Source organism: Galeopterus variegatus, unplaced genomic scaffold (assembly GCF_000696425.1).
Source record: "Galeopterus variegatus unplaced genomic scaffold, G_variegatus-3.0.2 Scaffold221, whole genome shotgun sequence".
Taxonomy (NCBI): Eukaryota; Metazoa; Chordata; class Mammalia; order Dermoptera; family Cynocephalidae; genus Galeopterus; species Galeopterus variegatus.
Window position 1 is genome coordinate 380,556 of NW_007726332.1, and position 23,789 is coordinate 404,344.

General features: G+C 43.2%; 1 protein-coding gene across 1 annotated transcript in view; it reads left to right on the forward strand.

The window, feature by feature from the left end:
• Positions 1–23,789, forward strand: part of PRKCH (protein kinase C, eta) — a 261,067-nt gene that overhangs the window by 141,831 nt on the left and 95,447 nt on the right. The gene's annotated exons all lie outside the window — the stretch shown is intronic.

Sequence of the window (23,789 nt, forward strand, 5' to 3'; positions counted from 1 at the left end):
CCGTAGCCGGACACGGAAAAAAGAAAAAAAAAAAAAAAAAAAAAAAGAATTGGGCCCAACATTGGACTTCTGTTATCAGTGAAAAGGGAAAATGGTTCCTGAGAAGGCATCAAGGGCCTGCCACAGATGAGCAAGATACCTTCTTACTGTCAAAGGCATTCTAGGAGAGTGGACTCTGGGCATGTCCCTGTGCCACCATCGGGGAAGTAGAGGGTGCTGTGGGAGCAGGTGGGGGCATCTCCCCTGGCCAGGGGTGCTGGCTGTACATTTTTAGGGAAAGTAATAGCTAAGCTGGAATGAGAAGGTGAGTTAGAATTAGTTAGACAAAGAGAGTGAAGGTGGATATGCCACGTAGAATGAACAGTGCTCGCACAGGTCTGGCAGGGACGTGAACAAACCCAACATGTACGGAGTGTCAAGGTCAAGGAGGGGCTTGGTAAAAACTGAGGCTACAACAGTGGCTGGGGCCAGGCCCTGAAAGCCTGTGTTATGGAATTTTCCATTGTTAAGAGCAATGGAAAGTCATGGAAGTAATTGATAAAGAGGAATGACATATCAGATTACATCTTTTAACTATAAAAAAACCCTATATCTTATAATAGGTAATATATGCATCTTCTGAAAGAAACAATTATTACCTGTTCCATCCCTAGCCTTTCAGAGAATTTTTTGCACATAAAAGCACACGTACACCACATATGTAGGCATATATACATTTCAAAAAACACAAGTCATGGTATACTTTGCCCATGATTCTGTAACTTATTTTTTTTAACATAATAATGTATCTTGGAGATTATTTTGTATTTGTACATACACCTAGCTGCCTTATTTTTTTAATGGCTGCATAGTATTGCATTTTAAGAACATGCCACAATTTAACTTGTTCTCTATTGCTGTATATTTAATGTACCTAGTCTTTTATTTCAGTCAGTGTTGCAGTGAGGCCCCTTGCACTTTTGTCTTTTTGCATTTGTACTAGTATTTCTAAATGATACATTATTAAAAGTAGTATAGCTTGGTCAGAGGGTGTGTACATTTTAAATTTTGATCGAGTCTAATTGCCCCCTCCCCCATCGGGGTTAAATATAGCTAACATTGCTGATATACCAGGCATTGTTCTAGGTGCTCTATGTCTGTTATCTCATTCAATCCTTACATTGACCCTATGAAGTTAGTTCTGTTACCATCACCCAGTTTTACAGATGAGAAAACTGAGGAACAAAGAAGTTTAGCTCCCCAGGGCAGAGCAGGTTTAGTAGCCAGGCAGTCTGACTGCAGAGCCCAGGCATGCTCTTAACCACTTGCTGTGCTGCATTTCTGAATTCACACTCCAAAAGCATGCATGAGATGCCTGTTTCTCCCACCCTCCCATCACAGCATGCTATCGTTTTGATGATCTGAGAGATTAAAACAATGGTATCTTTGAAGTTCTAACTTGCATTTCTTTGTCTGTGAGGGAAGCTGAGCATTCTTGTATGTTTAAGGGACATTTGGGTTCACATCTGTGTTGGGAGGGACCCGTGTACAGCCTGGAGAATGGGTGGAGCAGGGAGACTGGACACTGGGAGCTGGGAGGATGTATCGCAGTGGACGAACAGCATGGACGTTGTTGCCCAAGCGTGTCGGAGGGAACTAAGGAGGCAGCTGATGGCTTCCTGGGCCCTGGTTCCCCTTGCACTCTTTCCTCCTTCCTGTCATTGTCTTGGCTCCTTGAGGCTATGCCTCTTCTTCAGTGGTCCTCAGTGACTCTTGACAGCCCTGAAGCTGCCACATGATCCCTGATTCTCTACTTTCCATCTCTGGGGTACTTGGAGCTCCAGTTCTCCGTGTCCTCAACTGCTACTTGGAGTAGGAAATAGGTCCTCAAGTCTATTTCCTGTGCTCTGCACGTTGCCAATGTAAAGCCCTTTGCCCACCCTCACCCCCTTGCCCACTGTTTTCTTGGAGAGGAGCAGGGTCACAGCTCAGGGCTTGAGAGAGACAAGTGGTCAATGATACCAGTTGCTTTCTTGGAGAGGAAAAGCTCCAGCCTCCTGAATGCCACCATGAGTGCCGTGGCTACCGCTCAGATGACTTTCCTGGGACCTGAGCCAAAGACATTTACTATGACGTTAGGTTAGAACATCTTAGCCAGCTCATTAACCTTTGGGTCAGGCAGTGCACTGGTATTTAGTGAATCTAATCTGGTCCTGCAGTGGTACAGTGGCTGTTGTTCCAAGTTACTACTGATGAAGCAAATAAAGAAACGTCTCATACCCAACTGCAAAGGAATTCTGCCTACAAAAGAAAATCCCTATGATTCTATATAAGCAGTCAAAAGCCTCCCCAACAATTTCATCATGTTATGGTGGAGCAGAACAAGAAATTAACCTAGAACAAATGGTAGCCCAACGAATATAGTATATATATATAATGCATAATTTTCCAGGAAAATATATGAATTATACAATATACCAAAATTTTAATGACCACATGATATTCCCATTGTTTAGTAGGTGAAATCTTTATTAGCATTGGTGATGTCTATTTTTTCTAGTGAAAGTTTTATGTTTGGCCACAAGGTGGCAGTCATTACTGCAAAGTTATTTTTATTTCTCCACCAGAAAAGTAAAACACGTGAAACTGCCATTGGGGTTTAAAATGTGTGTTGCGGTGGACATCTCCAAAGCAAAGAATAAGGGGGATTTCCCCCTGCCTTAGTTCTAGATGATAACCAAAGTGGTAGAAACCAACTTAAAAGAATCCAGTGAGATCTTCTCATGTGGAGATAGAGATAACGCGATTTTCGTTTTGCTGTAGTTTATGCCTTCCTTCAGGCTTGCAAAGGGTCAGACTCCACAATATGCATGGTATTTGCTCACTGCATCCATCTGCCAGAAATCTTCAGTGATGATCACCATTCACTGTTGTAAAGCTAACTATAAAGAACAGAAAATGATAGTTGTTATGACAAAATACAAGAGATTATTACCTTTTAGTTACCCAGCTTTGCAAGCCATGATCTCTCAAATGAGATGTTAATCAGTGTGTAATGCTGAACTGTGACAGTCCTCCCTGAAGAGTTTAGAAATGAGCAGAGGTGAGGTGTTGGATTCACTCCCCAGCTCTCTGCAGAGTATCAATTCATTGTGACAGCCCTTTGTGAAACAGGACTCTGCTCATGACCAGCCCTATGGAGTCAGTATCTCTGAAGCCCAGAGAAGGGAGTAACTTGCTGAGGCTCCCTTGGACTGAAAGTGGTGACAAGGTTCAAGTTTAGGTCAGGCTGCCTCTAACCCATCAGCCAGTATGTTGTCTTCCACATGCATGTGGTCAATTCAGCATCTGGTACTCACCTCCTGTCTGTCCTGGCTCCCCTCCAACCTGCTGATATGGAAACAGCATTGCCTTTGGGAATGGAAGACCTGAGTTCTGTTCTATTGTTATTTTTCTCCATCTAAATGGCTTGAATCTGTCCTAAAGTTCCTTTGATCTGTGAAGTTCCCATCATTACAGTGAAAGCAGGATCGCCGTGAGGGTCAAATGAGAAATGCAGAAACGCTTTGTACATGTGAAGCACTGTTCAAAAGTGAGTCAGTTCACGTGGTGATGACCACCTCCTTCCTCATACCAACGAAAAATGTTCTGTGGCTTCTCAATGGCCAGCAAAGACCCCCGCATGGTGGGGATGGTAAACACGCAAAGAGTAGGAATTGTGGAGCTCCTTTTGTTCTTGGTGAAAAGAAAATGATAAGCAAATTTCAAATATTCGATAATTTATCAAGTTTTCTACCTAGGTTTATGAACCCACAAATTATTCCACCCGGTTTTTCCATAATAATATACGTTGCTGGCAAGTATATAGTTAAATTGTGCCAAGTTAAATTGGCTTCCTCATATGTTTCTGATAGCATTGTAAATCCTAATCGTTTGTAAATAATTTGATAATCTGTATCCAGACTTATAAAAATGTTTATACTCTGGAATCTGTTGATTTTATTTCTGATAATCTAGCCTACATAAACAATATAAAGAATGAAATGTTGTGCATAAAGATGTTTAATTTTCAGTGCTTTATGTTTTTATGTATTTATTTAAATTTATTTTTTTGACTGATGTCTCCCCAATCCCCCACCCCCCAGTTTCTGTAACCACCATTCTACTCCCTACTTCCATGATGTTGACTTTTTTAGATTCCGCAAATATATAACAGGGATCATGTGGTATTTGTCTTTATGTGCCTGGCTTATTTCTCTTAACATAACGTCCTCCAGGCTCATCCACGTTGTCACAAATGACAGGATTTCCTTTTAAGGCTACATAGTATTCCATTGTGTATATATTCCACATTTTCTTTGTTCATTCATCCACTGATGGGCACTTAGGTTGATCCCATATCTTGGCTGTTGTAAATTGTGCTGCAGTGAACATGGAAGTGCAGATATCTATTCAACATACTGATTTCATTTTCTTTGGATTTATATCCGGTAATGGAATTGCTGGATCACGTGGTAGTTCTATTTTTAATTTTTTGAGGACTCTCCATACTGTTTTTCATAATGGCTGTACCAATTTACATTCCCACCAACAGTGTACAAGGATTCCCTTTTCTCCACAACTTCACCAACACTTATCTTTTGTCTTTTTGATAATAGCCATTCTGACAGGTGTGAGGTGATACCTCATTGTGGTTTTAATTTACATTTCCCTGATTAGTGACGTTGAGCATTTTTTCATATACCTGTTGTCCATTTGTATGTCTTTTTTAAAGATATGTCTATTCAAGTCCTTTGCTGATTTCTTAATTGGTGTATTTGTTTTCTTACTATTGAGCTGCTTGGGTTCGTTATATATTTTAGATATTAACCCTTTAAGAGATGTGGGGTTTGCTAATTTCTCTCATTCTGTAGGTTGTCTCTTCACCTTGTTGATAGTTTCCTTTGCTGTGCATAAGTTTTTTAGTTTATTATAGTCCCTTTTCTCTATTTTTGCTTTTGTTGCCTGTGCTTTTGAGGTCATCTCCAAAAAATCCATCATTAGCCAGGCCCATGTCATGGAGCTTTTCCACTGTTTTCTTCTAATGTTTTTATAGCTTCAGGTCTTATGTTTAAGTTTTAATCCATTTTGAGTTGATTGTTTTATCTGGTATGAGATGAAGTTTTAATTTCATTCTTCTGCGTGTAGATATCCAGTTTTCCCAACACCATTTATTGAAGAGACTGTTCTTTCCCTGTTGTATGTTCTTGGCATCTTGGTCAAAAATCAATTGTAAATGTGTGGATGTATTTCTCGGCTCTGTATTCTGTTCCACTGGTCTATGTGTCTGTTTTTATGCCAGTACCATGCCGTTTTGATTACTGTAGGTTTGTAGGAGATTTTTAAATCAGGTAGTGTAATGCCTGTAGCTCTTTTCTTTTTGTGTAAGATTGCTTTGGCTTCAATGCATTATTTATAATAAGAAAATACTAGAAACAACTTCAGCATTCAGCAATTGGTCTATACTTAAATAATATACTATTTGATGAGGATTTTCAGTCAGTAAAGAGATAATTGTATATTAAGCAGTTAAATCATTTCACATCAGACACTGTCTTGAGCACCTAACATGTATTAATTATTGCAGGTAATTCTTTTTTTGGTTTTTTTGTTTGTTTGTTTTTTGTTTTTTGTTTATTGCAGGTAATTCTTATAATAGCCCAAAAAGACAGATACAGTTGTTATCTTAATTTTGTCAAATGGTGAAATGAAACACTGAAGGGTTAAGTCACTTGCCCAAAATCTAACACAGAAAATGATGGTGCTAGGAAGTTAGAGCCCAGGACATAATACAGGATTTATGATGATGAGTGGTATGTATCCATATTGGGTTCTGCCCAAGGCAGTGAATTGGCAAACCTGACTGCAATCCACCGCAAAAAAAGATTGGCAGATTATTCCAGTAAACTATCAGCAGCTGTATTAAGGTAGTGGAATTATGGATGATTATTTTTTCTATTTACCAAATTTGGTAATATGATTATATTTCTTTAATAGTGGGGGTGGGAGAAACAAGCCATTCTTAAGCCCGGGAGGGCGCTCGGGACATGGGTGCAGACCTAGTCAATGCTGCCTCCCCCACTCTTTCCAGGCTAAATTCACTTCTCACTCCTTTTATCTTAGTCAGTGACTGTTGTGTCAGCAGCTGAGCCTCCTGGCATTTATGGGCGGGGATCTCTGTCTCCTGCCCCCACCCCCAGCTCCCAGGGGCCTCCACTTTGGTTTTCCTCCTGGAGCCCTGAGCTGACTGCCAGAGAGAGAGACAGAGAGGGAGGGGGGAGGAGGGAAAGAGGAACAAAGTCACAAAGAGGGGCAGTAGCAGGAAGGGGGAGTGGCAAAGTAAATATTTGTCAGATGCCTAAGTCTTTGTTCAGAGACCCAGTTTATTGAAGCAAAGGTTTCCATTTGGAAAACATAAGACACTCTGTGCCCAAGAGCTGCCTCTTGCCAGGAGGCCCAGGGCCCAGGTCGGAGAGCTGAGTCCAGGTAGCGCCTCATTCTTTTGGGAATTACTTAAGTCTGTGTTTCTATCTGCTGCATTCCTGTGGGCCACAGAACAGTGAGACCCCCTTGCAGGGACACAGGCCCTGCCTCGGTCCATTCCTCTGCCTGCAGGTCCTTCCTCGGGACATGTGGGCTACTGATGGGGCGTCCTCGTCCTCATGGCGTCAGCCTGCAGGGCCATCGCTTTCCATAAGCAGCCACTCCTCACATGTTGGTCACCAAAGCTGAAATCCTATTTTTAAAGGGTAGGGTGGCTAGGGACCTTGTGAACTAACTGCCATCAGAGTACATGCTGGCACAAAATGATTTCAGCATGCTTCAGATATGTTAGGGAAGGTCACCTGGCAATGTGAGTACAAGGGAACATTCTTGTCTCCGTATTATTTTTCCGTTGTTACATTAACGTTAGTGAAGGCATGTGTGACAGAGAAAAGCCAGACAACAAGGTAGTTCTGTGGCCCTGGAATCAAACTTTCTCAGTGTCTTCAGGCCCTCAGTATATGAGCTCTGAGTTCTAATTCTGGCTTCACCAACAGCCCAGTTGAACTTCAGAAGGTCTCTTGCCTTTTATTTTTTCCAAATAAGCAACTCCACCTCACTGTGTCCTTCCCTCAGGAGCAGCCCCAGCCTGTGCTCTTCAGGCCTGTGCTCCCCAGCCTGCCCTGTGCTCCTCAGCCTGTGCTCCTCAGGCCTGTGCTCCTCAGCCTGCCCCATGTTCCTCAGGCCTGTGCTCCTCAGCCTGTGCTCCTCAGCCTGCCCCGCGCTGCAAGCGGCTGGCCCAACCCTGCGCACCCCCGGCCCCTCCAGCTCTCTTCCTTTCCCTCCTGTTCACTGAGCATCTGGCAGCATGGCCGGGCCTGGTTGCATGCTGGGCTGCTGCCAGCAGCGGGGTTCGGGGAGGAGGATTGGCCCCTGGAGCGGCGCTACCCCATTGTGCTCTGAGTTGCTGTGACATCCCAGTCAAAGGGAAGAGGCCCCATGACAGCGGGTTAAGTGAGGAGAAGGGGAAGGACAGCCGAAAAGCTGGAAGACTCTTCCCTTCTCAGAGGCAGGGATTCTGAAGAGGCCTCTGTTAATGCCTCAGGAGAGCTGGTTGATTCTTGGAGCCTAAATGCAGCGAGCTTTGCAGAAGGGATGGGTGAAAAAAGAAAGTAGTTCAGTGACACCCTAGCATGTGCTCTAGGTACTTACGTTCATCACCAGTGTCTATAAAACTGCACATTGGCATTCCATAAATATATGTTGAATGAAATATCTCATTCAATGCCGAGAACAATCCAGGGAGGTGTAGATGCTGTCACCCTCATTTTAAGGTTCCAGAAACTGAGGTCCAGAGAGGTTAAACAACTTGCCTCAGATCACACAGCAAGCAAGAGCCAGCATGTGGATTCTTGACCAGGTTGTCCAGTTTAATAATACATTTGCCATTTCCATTATATCACAAATAGAATTTTTTTTCTCTCTGCAATATATACAGCTGAGAAAAATAGTGTCATTAGACAGGAATAAAGGCAATTTTTCACAATATATGTAGTTTTTGTCCTTTTATGAAATACCTACAGATATTTCCTCTTATCTGTTTGGAACTAGGTTTCCTCCTTTGCCTGAGGAAAAATTGTAGAGAACTGTATTTCTCTACAAATACGATTTGGTCTGCTTATGGGTCATTTGTTGTAGTTTGCCTTTGGCTTAGATCAAAATAGAAAATGAGCCAGAACATGGTGTTTCCCGTCTCTGCATGTTCCCAACTTATTGTGTTCCTTCTTTCTCTCAGGTTATTAATTGTGTATATACATCCAGTCAGACTGGATCTGACTCTGGGGCAACCAGATGGTTGACCCACCTCCTTCTCAGCTGAAGATCCTCTGGGGACAAAATGTGCTTAGGCCATCTCCAGGCTGTGGAGTTTTGGGGGACAATTTGGGACCTTTGTTTCTGTCCTCTCGGGCTACCAAGCTTTCTGCCTTTCTTTTGCTAAATAGGGCCACAAAAATGAATGGGAAATAAGAGAACCTGAAGTTCAAGCTGTTCCTTGGGGTCTGTCTCTTTGGGTAGGACTGCCAAGACATTTGGTGTGACAAAAGCATTGGAAACAGTCGGGCTGCTTTTCAGTTTGAGGTTGGCTGTTGCAGCTGGCCTTGTTGTTGCAGCCATCATCATCACTGACGAGCTAGAGATTGGTAGACCTGCTGCCTCTGCACACAGCTCCACCAACCGTGTTACAAGTAACATGTGGAGTTGTGTGCAGTTTCCTTTGACATAACTGGGACTTGACCAGGGTCAGACTTCACCCCTGTGTTTGTGATGACTGAAGGCTTTTGGGGTGGTGACTGCTTGGTTATGTTTTCCCTGACCACGACTGGGCACCCTTCGAACTTGCTGAGTTACAGATACTCTGGTCTCAACAGGGTCCTTTACTGAAACATCAAGTGCCAGGACTGGTTCCAGGGATGAGAGTGAGGTTGGCTTTCTGCCAGATAGTTTAGTGAAGAATCAATCTGTCCAGTATCATACTGAGTGCGAGGCCAAAGAAACAGTTCCTGAAATCTTCAGCCTAGTTGGGAAGAGAAGAGTAATATACATTAAATGTCACTCAGTGCACAGGAACAGCTTGTAGTGAATGTGCTCCGTATACTACAAAAGTAAAGAGGGTTGATAGTGAACACAGGTCTGGGGGATTCTCTTACCTGTGTGTCAGTCTCCCACAGAAGTGCAACCAGAGTGGCTAACATCACCAAAAGCTGACTAACATCTTTGCTTTAAGCAGCCCCTTGGGCATGGCCTGCCCATGTTTCCCTAGGGAGCTGGGTTGACTCCTCCTGTCACTGACTGGGACATCTGGGCAGGACCTAATGCTACATCTGTCAGTGGTTGGAGTGGGTCCACCCCACCCTGAAGACAGAATCCCATGGCATAAAAACCCAACTGCTTTGGATTGAAACCATAGGCTGTAATATGTTCTAGTTTTGAAATACTTGAGTTTTCTACAATTACTTCATCACTGGTAAGAACCCAGCCGTGTCCATCTCTTCTAGGCCACAGAACTATCCAGGGCCTCTCATGAGCAGAAACAGCCTCAACAGTGTGGAGTTAGCAGACTTGGAAGTGTAGAGCTGCCCACTGGCAGGCTAGGATAGGAGGTGTTCATTCATTCGACAAATATGCGCTGCAGGCCTGCGAGGTGTAAGACTCAGCTGGAAGCCCTGACGACACAGATGTGAACAAAGCAGAGAGCAGTCCCTGCCCTCAGGAAGCTCATGTTCTTGTGGGGAAGCTCATGAACAGGCTGTTCAGCAGGTGACCCTCCATGGTGGGCAGGTCCCAGGGGTGCTTCCTGGATTTCCATCTAGGTCAGCCTCAGAGCAGCCATCTGCTTGGAAGGGAGTCTAAGGGACTTCTCTTGAAGCTGCATTTGCATATAAGTGTACCCTTGTTTTCATGTGGTTTGTAGTGAATTTGGGACCAGTTGGAGATGACTGGAGGGAGGGGCACTGTCTCTGGTTGGTGATGGGTTCTGTATCACTGTAGGGGGTAGGGGGTAAAGCAGGAGCCGTAAGCGGAAGCCCCAGTGTGCTCCCTTGCTCACCATCACTGTTTGCATGCTCTTTCTCATGCTGCTGGGTGGACAGGTCTGTGCACTGACAGCCCCTGCACCTGGCTGCAGGGACACCCTGTCAGCCGCCCCTCCCCACCCCCATATTAACCTGTGTGCCATCAAGACTGACTCTACTCTTGTTCTTCAAGGTTCCTTTTCCTGCCTCCTGTTGTCAGCTGATACCTTGGCTCCATCTCAGCAGCAGACCCTCCCCTTTCTGCCGGAGGGCTTTGGCATGCCCCATCCTCATTGGGGCCACCCAGGGAGTTCCTGTTTCCTCTCTGTGGGAGGCTTCCGACTTTTAGTATATTTGAACAGCAAAAGAGCCCGCTGTCTTTGAGCTCATTCCTACCCACTCCTGGTCTGTAATGGTTTATTGCTTACGTGTTGCAAAGGGAGTCTTGGAGCTCTTCCCGAAGTCTCTTAATTCCATTCTCGTGGTATATGACATTTTACACATTAAGGTGATGTCATATATAATTCTGAACAAAAACAAAAGAGAAGAGCCCCTCCACCCAAGCTCCTCCCCTCCTCTCCATACGTGGTTTTCCATTTCTGTGCAGTGGACCGTGGGAAGCGCCTCTGTCTGCTTCCTGTTCTTCCAACTGTCCTCTGGCTGCCTCACTCCCCGGGGATCCCTGAGCCCAGGCGCCTTAGTGAAGTGGAAACTAGCCTGTGCCTGCAACAAACCCAGACCTCCTACACTGACATCTATCTGCCAGTGGTGAAAGGCAGCTCAAAATGAGTTAGAAATGACCAGGAAAATTAGGGAGCAAAAATGGCAGGGGTGACTGGTTAAAGTTCCTCTTCCAGGAGACTTTGGAATTTAGAGCTTGCTCATTCCCTTGGTTTGTCCCTCTTTACTTGGCTTCAGGACAGATCTGTAGCAGGAAGTTCCCTTCCACATTGCTCAGAACTTTACCCCCACCAGCTAGACCCTCACCACAGGACAGATAGTTTTCATAATCTAGTGGCTGGTGAATTTTCATCCTTTGCAGTAAAAGAAAATTCACTTATTTGCATAGTACAATGTCATTTGCCCACCACTGACATTTGGGCTGGATAATCTTTTGTTATGAGGGGCTGTCCTGTGCATCGTAGGATGTTTAACGGTGTCCCCAGCCTCAACTCACTAAATAGTGGTAGCACCTCCCCAGTTATGACAACCAAAAATGTCTCCAGACATTTCCAAATGTTTCCTGGTCAGAAAAATCTCCCTGGCTAAAAGCCACTACCTTACATGACTGTCAGGTGATCTATCCTTGATATAAGTCAGGTGGGCTAGAAGATCACTCTTCTTTTTACAGGGCCCAAAGTAGGCTAAGTCAAATCTTCTTTATAAAAATATGAGCATTATCATTTTTTTCTGAGTTTGCAGAAAAGCAAAGTTCTGGTTGGGGCTCATTATAGCTGTTAGTGTTAACAGTGTTGCACTTGCAGGGACAGGGCCCCTGAGTTGGGGGAGACAGCAGAGGAGTGCAGGGTCTGTTTAATGTGAGAGAGTAGGGCCAGCACACTGCTGGCAGCTCTCAACAGTGAAACCTGCTGCATGAGAAGACAGAATTATCAGAGCCTGGGGGCATCTACAGAGCAAAAGATCAGCTCACTCAGCATATATTTAAAATGGGTTGTGTTAAAAAGCAAGCAGTAAAACTACGCAGCTTCTCTTGTTTTGGCATTTAATGATTGTGCTTTCACATTACCAACAAAGCATTGAATCAGTGGCATTTATGAAAACCTTCCTCTCTGCCCCAAACTCACAAGGATGCCTGTGTGTGAGTCAGATTCCCATCCTGTGTCTGGTGCAAATGGCTGGATTTTACAAACAGAGATAATCAAGGCTTTAAGAAACATTTCCCAACCAGTGTGGAAAAATGTGCTGAGAGCAATGAGTGTGCCTGGGGAGAGAGCAAACTTAACTGATATTTTTCTTTTGTTTTCCGTACATAGAAATGTCATCTTAACTTAAAAAATATAGATATATTAAATCCTGTCTTCCAAACTGAGTGGTCTGTAAATATTGAAAATAGACCCTAACCACCAGAGACATTGGCTGTTTCTATATTGAATGGTAATATTGTACCTATCTTGCATCTTTATTTCGATTGAGTAAATGTTTATTGTGTGCTAGAAACAGAAGACATAAGGGAGAATGAAATGTGGACCTGCCCTTCAATTGCTTACAGTCAAAGGCTGTGAAAACACCATGTGGTAGAGAGAAGAAAGTCATAATTGATCCTTGGGGAGATTGAAAGGGCTTTCCAGAGGAGGGGCTGTCTGAACTGTTTTGAGGATGATAGAAGCCCACAGTCACAGGAGGAGGGGAGGGCCTCCCAGACAGTGGTAACAGCAGCACAAAGGCACAGAGGCTTGAAATTGCACAATATGCCCAGGAAACCCCAAATGACAAGGTGCAGCAAGATTGTAAAGAGGAAATGGGGGTGGGGGGGATGAAGGAGCAAAGTCATAATGGGTCCAATGTCCTTTGCTAAGAAGCTTAGACTCAGTCTTGGAGGTGGAGGAGCCAGCAAAAGATTATAAGTCAGGGAGCAACAGAAGGTTTGCATTTTAACTTCCAATACTGTGTTGAATGGATGTGGCAGAAGTGTGTGTCCTTGCCTTGTTCCGGATCTTAGAGAAAGGGCTTCGGTTTTTCACCATTGAGTGTAATGCTAGCTGTGGGCTTCTCATAGATAGCCTCTATTGTGTTGGGGTACATTCCTTCTATACCTAGTTTGGTAAGAGTTTTTATTATGAAAGGATGCTGAATTTTTTCAGATGCTTTTCCTGCATCTAATGAGATGGTCATATGGTTTTTGTCTTTCATTCTGTTGATGTTATATATTACATTTATTGATTTGAATGTGTTGAACCATCTTTACATCCCAGGGATAAGGACATTTCTCAAAAGAAGACATACAAATGACCAACAGATATATGAAAAAATGCTCAACATTGCTAATTATTAGGGAAATTCAAATTAAAATCACAGTGAGATATCATCTCACACCTGTTGGAATGGTTTTTATCAAAAAGATGAAAGATAAGTGTTTGCAGGGATGTAGAGAAAAGGGAACCCTTGTACACTGTTGGTGGGAATGTAAATTAGTATAGCCATTGTGGAAAACAGTATGGAGATTCCTCAAAAAACTGAAAACAGAATTACCATATGATCCAGAAATCCCACTTCTGGGTATTTACTCAAAAGATTTGAAATCTTTGTTGAAGAGATATCTGCACTACTATGTTCATTGCAGCTCTATTCACAGTAGCCAAGACAGAATCAACCTGGGTCCATCAACAGATGAATGGATAAAGAAAATGTGGTGTGTAGTGGATGGAATTGGAGAACATTATGTTAAATGAAATAAGCCAGGCACAGAAAGACAAATACTGCATGTTCTCACTTATATGTGGAATCTAAAACAGTTGAACTGATAAAAGCAGAGAGCAGAATGGTGGTTACCGAAGCTGAGGGGTGGGAGGAATGGGGAGATGATGGTCAAAGGGTACAAAATCTCAGACAGGAGGAATATGCTTTTTTCTTTTTTTTTTTGAGTTCTGTTGCACAACATGGTGAATACAGTTAATAATAGAATATTATTTCAAAATTGCTTAGAGAGTAAATTTCAAAAGTTCTCACCCCCCAAAAATGTTAAGTGTTTGGGGCAGTGGATATACTAACTAGCTTGATTTAATTATTCCACATTCATAAATTATAACATCATGTTGTACCCCATAAATTTATAGAATTATAAATTGCCAATTTACAATTTAAAAAAAGAAAAAAAAAATTGCATTTTAGAAGGCTCTCTCTGGTTGCTGTCTGCAGAGGGAGGAGACTGGAGGTGCCAGACCTGGTAAGGACACTTGAACCAGTGGCCATTGACCTGTCTGCCCCAAGGCAGCTATTGTGGAAGTGGAATCAAGGAAACACTAAAGAGGTGGACTCAACAGGAGTTTTTAGGAGGAGTAGCCAGGGTCAGGCCAGTTGGGGACCTGGGGAGAGTGAAATAAAATGAGTTCAGTTGTGGGGAACCTCAGTGGTAAAATGTTTGTCTGCCAGAAATACAGTTCAGATGTGAGATTAGATTTTGCTGTCGTCAGTGTCCTCTTCGTATAGTGGAAACTATAATATAAAATCTTTCAGTAGGTGTTTATAGAGGGAGAAGAGAGAAGAGCTGGAGAAGGAATTCTAAGTAAGATAGAAAAAGTCAGAAAGAGGAGGAATCAGAAGTAGTTTCGTAGGAGGAGAAATCAAGTACCAAGTCAAACTCATTTCACCAAAGGACTCAAAGCTATCTATTGGATCTGGCGTGAGGTTGTTGGTTTTGCCATCTTGATCTGTGCTCTTATATTTGGGGTTTAAGGGCTGATCTGAACATCATTTAATCAACCGAAGCATCCCTGAAAAGTTAACACAATGTCCTCTCCCCCGTGTAAACCTTTTAAACTGTTTCTGATTGCTTTACCTCTGATCTTACTGGAGCTATGCCTCTTTTACTTTAGTCTCTATACCTTGATAGTAAGTTCCACATCTTTCTTCCACAGTGGACAGTGGAGATCAATATTTAACCCAGATTGCAAAATGGTATAGGAGGAGATTGTGGGTGAGGGTTTTGCTTGGATAGATTTTGTTCTTCAGCCAAAGGGCCAGAGAAGAGCTTGTCATGGCTGCAATGGAAGAAGCCAACTCTCAATAGCATGTGGAGTGCACATTCCAAATGGAAACTTCCACAAGTGAAACACTGTAGAGCAGAGGAGGAAGGAGCTGATTCTCAGCCAGTGGATTCCCAGGCTTCGTGTCAAGGCAGATATGGAATATTCTTGGCCATATTCTCAAGTTCTCCAACAGGGTGAAATGTCTCATCAGGCAACTATAACCCAGAATCTCCTCCCACCAGGCAAAAGTGTCTAATTATCCACAGGTGAGAGGGAGAGATGACATCTTGGCTTTTTAAAAGAGTTTGCAAAGTTTAGGAATCTCTGTCACCAAAAAAAAAAAAAAAAAAAAAGATCTAAGTAAATGAAATGGCATTTTTGTTCTTTATTCTATAGGCCTGTACAAACTAAGTTCATAAATATCTTTAATAGACCTGCTCCTATTTCATGCTTAAACCAAAATTTTTATAAATAGAAATGCATTATGTGAAATAATGACTTAAAGGAATCCTATTGAGCATGTTTTTGTTAAGTGACTAAACCTTTTTTCAAGGGTGAACAATCACCTAAGATATCTTCTTTGTGAATCTAAGTTTTAGTGTATTTCAGATGGGTCATTTTTTTTTTTTTCCTTTTTGTCTTTTTTTTACTGACCGGTAACGGGATCGCAACCCTCGGTGTCGCGCCCGTACCGGGGACCGGCAACGGGATCGCAACCCTCGGTGTTGCCCCCGCACCGCGCTCAGCCAGTGAGCGGGAACCAGTCTCCACATGGGATCCGAACCCTCGGCGGGAGCGCCGCTGCGCTCCCAAGCGGCGCACTCTCCAGTGCGCCACCGGGCCGGCCCACATGGGTCATTTTTGATCAGGAGACATTGCTCAAGTGCCTTTCTCAACCACGGGGTGCTCCAAAGGTTAGTGATGTCTAAATGATTAGCCAATCAAAATTAAAACACCATGTCCAGTTGTAGTAATCATCTTCCCTCAAAGATGCCTGTTTTTCCAGGCTAATAAAAATAATCTTTATATGGTATAGAGATCATAGTATTAATACAATGTCCTCTTATTTCCATTAATTTACTTAGTAGTCCAGCTAATTGTAGAACTTCATAGAAGTAGCATTGGAAAAGCATGCATTTAAAAGCATGCAGCTTTTAAAAAATTATGATCTTTAAAATATCAGAAAATATTATGTGACATAAGTGAAAAGGGAAGAATATGTTTTTCGTTGTCTTTCTATTTTTTAAACTAGCTATAGAGTGTTAAGTATAATTTGGTCATAAGAGGGAAGTTAAATTTAGTTAAAATTACCTTGTAAATTTCTTATTCACCCTGAAATCTCCAGTTCTTTGGACGCTAAAGGCCACAAATAGTTTGTTTCTCTTTGCACTTAGGCTTCTATCTCTGGTTGTCAGGATTATAGGTGATTTTATTTTCATTTTATTTTTTTCCCTTCAATTCTCCATGTATTTACTTTGTAATTACATTTGGACTACGGACATGTAATTACTTTTATAAACAGAAAAACCAAAACTTTATAAAGGAAATGAAGTGGCATCGACAGACGTGGTTCTCTTACTTAACTCTTCCACAAACTACTTTAACTATGGGCAAGATACTTCATTTCTTTGCACTTTTTTTACATAAAATGGTTGGGTACAACTAATCTTGGCAATTTGTTCCAGCTTTTCTAAAGTTCTCGTTTAAATTTCATCAAGAAACAAAAGCGGTCTTCTGCTATTTTAGTTCCCCAAGTATTTATTAACCTCTGCCATGGTCCAGGCACTATGCTTGGTGCTATTAAAGATACATCACTGAGCATCTGGACTCTGCCTTCAAAGGTTTCAAGTCCTCCATGGCAGACTAGAGCAAGTGTACAAAGCCAGCACAGCCCAGCACAATGACACTAAGCAAGCTGTGTGTGGACCAGAGATGCCAAAGGAGGCTCCACCAGGAAGGGGCGACTTGGGGTCTGACTTTGTATATCCCTGATCATATGCTTACTGCTTATATATGCTTTAAAGAACATCCCAGCCTGAATGTTCTGCAGTGTGTTAAACTGCAAGTCAGATTCCCTCTTTGTTTACCTAGTCTGGTATACATGTCTGTAAGCCTTGTCCGGTTTTATTATGAGAGATGGCTATAATGCATCCAGATTACCAGGAAAACACTTGGTCTTTGGAAAGGCTCTGTGTCTCTCCGGGTTTGAAATGAAAGTTCCTAAGGGTTTCTTATATTGGAGACATATTTCACCTTCCCAAAGACTAGTCTGAGCTCAGACAGGATATGTCTTGCCTGTGAGCTTGACAGAGGGGTTGCTGGGTGATTGAATTAACTTCTGACATCTTCTGGACTGTACAAAATGATAAGTTAAAAAAAATGAAGCCATTAGACTCCCCCTCATTGTTTCTTCCTTGAAGGCTTTGTAATCTTTCTTAATGTGGTTAAATTCAAGTTGTTTCCAGTTCAGACATGGTGCAATCAGATTTCCTCACGAGGGTGCTTTTCCACTGTGACCTCTTTGACGTCAGTAACTGTTTCCTGTTGATTTGAACTCACTTTTCACCCTGTGTATATGACTAAAATAATAAAGCAATGGCATTTAGAAGAAATTCAACATAATGCTCCCTATTACAGGAAATTTCCTCCTCTTTGCCTGCAACTGTCAATAGCACACTGCCGCTTTTGAGACAGGGTGGGTTTGTTTTTCATATAGAAATATCCCAAAGCATTTCCGAGGACTTGGGTAAGTAAATATAGATGTGGCTCCCAGCTTAACATTGCCTCAAGGCAATAATAAAGTACTTATAACTTTAAATGTTATTATTTGAATTATTTCCAAATGGTGATCTGCATCCTCACTATAATCCTGAGTGACTGTTTCTTACTGCCTTGGTTTCCAGAATGATAGGTACATGTTCAAATGAGATTTATATCTGTAAATTGTAGGGTCTATGGATTTTTGTTTTAAACAGAGAAAAAAATCTTCCTCAATCTGGTTATAAGAATAAACTATAAAGAATTTTCTTCTATAAAGAATCAACTTTATAGAAGAGAATAGATACCATAAACAGTCTCGCTTGCAATAATGTTTGCAGTCCATAGGGGAGCACATTTGCTTTGCAATAATAATAATAATTTTCATTATAAAGCCATTAAAATAGAGAATATGAATTACATTTGATATTAGAAAATTTATCATAACTGAATGTTTTGGTTATCAGATCTGGTTTTGTAATCCCTTACTTAGCAAGCACTTTCCAGAAAGAAAAGTCCTTACCAGGTCAAGGCCGTTACCAAATGGCATCAGGAAATGTCCCTGTGCCACACAGCTGGGCTAGAACTCCTTCCAACTGCTGGACCCTCTAGATTCCTGTCCCCTACTGAGGATCGGGGAAGCTGCTGCAGCTGCTGTTTCATTCCTGTTTACTCGTGAGAGTGTGTGTATGTGTTCACGCCTCCGCCAGTCTGGGAGGTCCATGAGGGAGGCACCGTGCCTGTGTCCACGGCATGCAGCTCACTGCTGCATGTGCTGCAGCTTGAGCTGAGGGGCCTCGCCGTACCTGCCCCAGCTGGCCATCTGAGCGCCAGAGCAGACAGCCATGGCGGGCGAAGCTGTAGTGGGTGCCACAGTGACACCTCAGTATCTCATTCCTGCCCATGCTCACTCTACAGTCACCCACCTTAGGTAGTGTCATTTTGTCACTTGGACCATCTTGGCATATCACTTTTGTCTGCCCAGGTGGTTTGTCTTTAACTTTTCTTCGTGCACTTGCTCATCAGTTTTAACTCCTAAAGAACAATTCTTAACGAGAGTAATGAGAGGGGTTTTAGGAAATGCACACTACTTATTCTGGCAGCCACTATCAGTTCAGGGGACATTTTTACCCACTTTGACCTGGAGAAGTAACAGCCCTGAACTGATAGCCAGGACAGAGAGTTGGCCCAGGCTGCAGCAGGTTAATGGAACCAGGGCAGGTGACAACAGGAATTTTATTATTCCCAGTCACCATCTCTTGGCCTCCATCACTTATAACTCACACAGGGGGCATAGGACAAAGGGATTTCTGGGTTGCTTTTATTCCCTGAGGTGTTCATCCCGTGTTAATGACCTGCCTTTGTGGTTGTGTGAATCAGAGACAAAAGAGAGGAACAAGGGATAGACAAAGGGCTTGGCCACTTGGTTTTAGAACTGGGTTTCCTACCACACAGATTAGGGCAAAAATTACTATAGAGGAGCCAAAAGCCTCAGGTAAAGCTGTGCAGATGTGCAGGCTCGGTTTCTGTGAAATTGACTTCAGAAAATTGAAATGGCTATGTAAGTAGGTTTAAATACAGAAACAGTCATCTTTTCCATCTCTGCCAAGGGTGGGATTTGGAAATTCCACCCTGCCCTAGAAGTGACTCACGGCAACCTTAATCCATTGTGCAGTACCTCCCTAAATTCAGGATTCCCCAGAAAGGCTTCCTAGTTGTGTTTGTGAAGCACAGTTTGGTGTTTGTCAAGTAATCAGTGAAACTAGTTTTTAAAAAAAATTTTTTGATTGGGCCGGCCCGGTGGCGCACTGCTACAGTGCGCCGCTTGGGAAGCACGGCGGCGCTCCCGCCGAGGGTTCAGATCCCACATACAGACCGGCCGCTCACTGGCTGAGCGAGGTGCGGGAGCAACGCCGAGGGTTGCGATCCCGTTGCCGGTCCCGGTCCGGTATGGGCGCAACACTGAGGGTTGTGATCCGTTGCCGGACACGGAAAAAGACAAAAAGACAAAAAAAAAAAAAATTTTTTTTGATTTATGATTAGCATATTCATTCTCAAATAGCACAGACTGAGAGTGGAGTTGTAGGTGAGAAGTTATCTTCCGCCTCCTTCCAGAACTTTAAATACAGAGCTCTGCTTTGTAAAGGGCATTCACTAAATGTGAAAGGTTTCCTGCAGGTTGATGGAACTCATTCCAAAGGAGAAAAATTTTGCTGGAGTGATTTGTTTTTGTGCCTGATGTTGTTTTATTATGTGTGGCATGTTCCAACACTTCCTGGAGTCTTTTTCAAGCAAGCCCCACAGCTGCCACCTGTTTAACCCCAGGCACTGGGCTTATAATTCTAATAGAGGCCAGTAGGTGAGTGATCATGTTTATTAATAGGAGCTGAGACCCTGCTGTTCTCAGTTGTGTGTGAGGAGGGGGTGAAACAAAACATCACTAACTAGCCTTTTGCTTTTTCTGCAAGCGCTTGATTATGGAAATAGTACAATTGCAGTGAAGCCTCACACTCAGCAACCTCAGCACTTGACAGCCTGTCTTCCTTTGCAGTCCCTCTGTCTACCTGCCACCAGTAGTTCATTTATCCTGACACCTCCCGCCTCCATCCCCACTCTCTCCCGACTTGTTCATCCTCATCCTTCAAGGCTGGGGAATTGGCTCCTCTTAGAAGCCTTCCTCAAATCCCACCCAGCCGCCAGATTGCGCAGGTGCCTGGCTCGGTCTACCCGTGCCAGCCTCATACCCCTCCACTGCACTTACCACACTGGGTGACATGCTCTGTCAACATGTCTGTGGGCTTCCTGAGAGCAGGTGTAGGCTCTCAACATTTTAGGATACTTGGTTCCTACCCAGGACATGGCATACCATGTGTGCTCCATAAACACTTGTTCTTGTTGAGAACCTTAAAGGAAGCATAAAAGATCTCTGAAAGCTACAGTAGATGCCAGGAAGCCTGTTTACCAGAACTCAGACCCTTGGCTCCCAGTGGATCCCCTGGGACCCAAATGAGAGCCAACTGAGTCTCATTTTGGATGTCACTCCAACAAGCCTGACGGCTGGCTACTTCAGGATGCAGAAAAGCCATTAGGAGAGAAGGGTGGTTACTAGCATCCCTTAGTAATGGGCAGTAGGGACTTGAAGGTCCCTCTTTCTGTAGCTGCTTTCTGACTCCCATTCCTAAGTAACGGCCCAGATAACCTTAAAACTACATCTTTCCAATGTCTTATCTTCCATCTTTCAGATGAAAACAAGAAAAATAAAGGAAGTACATGTGACTTTAGTGTGCTTCTAATTATGAGTAATTACACATTCATCATAGGAACCTTGAAAGATACTAAAAAACAAACAAACAAACAAACAAACAAATAAAAGGAAGAAATAAATACCATCCCGGATCTCAAAACCAAAAGCTGACTTCCGTCACTGTATAGGTATTTGTTTTTGTCCTTTCTGTGCGTATCTCCGATATCTGCATCTTTGCCTATAACAAATCATTCTTTACATTCATGTTTATGATCTTTTTAACTGAAATTCTTCATCAGAGCCACCAGCAGCAGCAGCAGCTACTGTTTATTGCACACCTGCTAGAAGGGGCCTGAGGACATGCTTAAAAACATTTTATTTCTGTTGGTGGCTCCTCCCCCCCCCCCAACCCCACCGCTTGCTAGGTGGATCTTTTTTCCTAGCCACTGGAGATTTGGTCATTTACCTCCAAAGTAATCTTGGAGAAATTGCTGCCAAATCTTTCCTCCCTCTGCAGCAGATATTTTAAATTTGGGTGAACAGAAGTGCAGGTAAACAAAGAATTTACAGCAAAAACATTTTGCTAGTTGATACACATGTTTTTATTTTTCTATCTTGTGACACCATTTGAGGTCTTTGATAGGATGGACCATTACTTGTCGTTAAATCGTCTTGTATCTCAGCTGGCTCATTTTCCCCTGCCTACTTGCTCAATAGTCGCTTATAGCCACAGGTCTATGAATTGCACCCACTGTGCTAGAGGTGCCAGACAGGAGGTTAGAAGTGTGACTCGCAATGAAAAGAAAGAAGTACGGCAGAACCCACATTTTCTCAGTTGTATAGCTCACGATTCCCTTGCTGTGCAGCAGAGGTGAACATGCCAGCTTCTGTGTGTTTTCTTAGAGTCTACCTCCAGGGCAAGGAGACGGAGCAAGACTAGAGGGCAGTATTCCCCCTCCCCCCCTCCCCTATTTGGAATTTAGCCCCAGGTCTGACTTTTTAGACTTTAGGTATGAGAATGGTTTTTTTGTGTGTGCATGTGAATTAGAAATGGATGAAATTTCCTTTGGAATACCCTTATCTTTTTGATGCCTACTGACTTAGAAACTCTTGGCAAGTGTACTAACTTAGAGCAGCCTATGGCATGGCCACTTACCTACTGACCCACTTCCAGCAATCAGGAACTGATGGTGTAGAGCGATTGGAATCCGTGTGGCTGCCAGTCACATCCATGAAGAAGGTGAACAGGCTGGTTCACAAAATGTATAAGACTGACCTTCTTGCTGAGGGATAATTCAGGGTGGCTTTACCACCTTTAGTCTTCGTGAGGCCCCACAGCTGCCCTTCAAATGAGTGCAGCATCACATGGAAACTTCTAGGCAGATGCAGCTTTTAGAGGTGTCTCCAGCAGATGCCTCTCCTCCAGCCCACCTCATTGCTAACCTGATGATTCCACCTAAGTCCTTCCCAGGTAGAAAATACAGGACAGCCATTGCTCATCAAAGCTGGCCCCAGCCTGTTCGGCCTCTCCCCTTGTCAGTCACACTCCAGTGACGGTGACTAGCTTAGGCAGACGGCTTGCTATATTTGTGTAGTTTTCCTGTTGGCTCATATTGGCCAACCTAAAAGCTATGTTGGTGGTGATGGTTTTTATTTTTGTGAATCTTGTCATCTCCTCTTCACTCTTAAATTCTGGCTTCTCATTTGCAGAGAGAGATGTTTAATGGATAAAGAGGAATTTTTTTCTTCTAGTGAAGGTGTTTCTTAAAATAGGGAACAGGAGGCCATATGAGATGTCGTCTTCTGTTAGGAATCTGCTTGATCACACCAGCAGTGCGGAGCTGAGCAAGAGCACACGTGGTTCTCTGCCCGTTATTCAGCTGCAAGCGTGTGCAAATATGCCTAGCAAAGTTGGTGGCACTTACAGCCCATATAAGGACAGGTTCTGTGTGTACACATCCTCTGGTCAAATGCCAGTTTTCTCACAAAATGGCCTTCTGCCCTCCATCCCCCCAAAAGGATGTCACTGGCCCCGGCCGGATGGCACTCATCCTGCATGCCTTAGTTCACACGCCACTAGCTCAGAGATCTCCCCTGACCCCCAAGCAGGTGACCGGATGTCACTTCTTCCTCCTCTTTTCCTCCACAGAATTTACCAGAATTTGTAGATTTGCTTGTTTGTGTGACTTTTTTTTTTTTTTAAGTAATGTGTGTTTCTTGCAGCAGACTCTATATGGTCGTGTCAGCTTTATGTCTGTTTTATCCTCTGTTAAGTCCCTAGCACTTAATTCAGCACCTGCTAACCAGGGAGATCATACGTGTTAGAAGGAGGGGGTAAGAAAATCCATTGATCTTAGAGGTTCTTAAGACAAAACGTTTTACACTATAAATTAGGAACATCGCTTTTAAATTGAGACTTATACCTTTCTTTCATTAAGCGGTCTTGAATTCCACAGCACATCATTCATACCACTTGTGTAGTACTTAGTGCACAGCATGGGTAGCATTTTTAAGAGTCCATTTCACTTGCTAGGTTGAGAGTCCTTTAGGTAGAGATGGCATTTGGCTCATGTCTGTGTTCCCATTCCTGACTTTTAATCTTCTGATAGACTGAATGGAATTTCTTACATGGAGGCTGTTCTGAAACTGCCATTAGGCTTATGTTTGGCTGACCTGTCTAAAGGGTTTTCCTTTTTCTGTGATGGTTCTCTACCCACCTGTGAGGACTACAGCACCTGTTAGATGTCTCTTACTTTCTGTGATTAGCCTTGCATGTGCCAGATGACAGGCATTTGCCCTTGATTTGCGTTGCTCTATTTTGGTTACATGGCTTTTAAGGTGCAGAGCTAGAACTAAAAGAACCATGGGCTTCTGATGCGTTCTCTACTTTTCATTTAAAGTAGAAATCCAAGGCTGTGTGGAATTACCTAAAAGAGACCCAGGTGTTGTCTTCCCCAAGGAGTCTAATCCCACCGGACCCACCGTGCTGCTCCCTGGCCTGCAGTCAGG